Source organism: Octopus bimaculoides, chromosome 15 (assembly GCF_001194135.2).
Source record: "Octopus bimaculoides isolate UCB-OBI-ISO-001 chromosome 15, ASM119413v2, whole genome shotgun sequence".
NCBI lineage: Eukaryota > Metazoa > Mollusca > Cephalopoda > Octopoda > Octopodidae > Octopus > Octopus bimaculoides.
Genome location: NC_068995.1, coordinates 53621232 through 53621937, shown reverse-complemented (window position 1 = coordinate 53621937; position 706 = coordinate 53621232).

Here is a 706-nt window from a genome sequence, read left to right as displayed (position 1 = left end):
TATATATTAAATAAAGATGTATTATTACCGTTATTTATGGTATTAATAAGGTAATAATAAGCTGACAAGCAAGTTCACCCCGTTGCAGGCGCAATATAAGGTAAATTTAGAATCAGTAGGGGTATACAATACGACTTGCTAAAGTCAGGGCCAAGGCTCCAAAGCCACCGTAAACTCACCTTGTTATTACTTTATTAATACCATTAATAACGGCGATAATACATCTTTATTTAAAATTTATTCTTGCTCAAAATAGTTCTCTCTTAAACGGTGCGGGACGTTTAAATTAAGGAACGCGCACGAGCTAATGTAGTGAATATTTTAGAAATTGATGTTAAAACGTTATTTTCAACTGAAGATCCCAGAGTATGTTGGTCATACAGATGGTGAAATCAATTGGTTTTGAAACACACATTACTTACTGATGTGTTCAACGCAAGGGTAAGCCTCTTTCTATGTTTATTGCATTGCTCATATGTATCTTTACTGCGAGTTTATGTAGGTTTTGGAGCCTTGACTCTGATTTTAGCAAGTGGTATTATATACCCTATTAATTCTAAGTTTGCCTTATAAATATATATATATAAAGATATGTGAGTAGACTTCGTAGAAAGAAACTGAAAGAAACCTCTCGTATATATATGTATGTGGTGGTGGTGGTGCTGGTGCATGTGGTGGTGATGGTGGCGGTGGCGGTGGTGGCGGT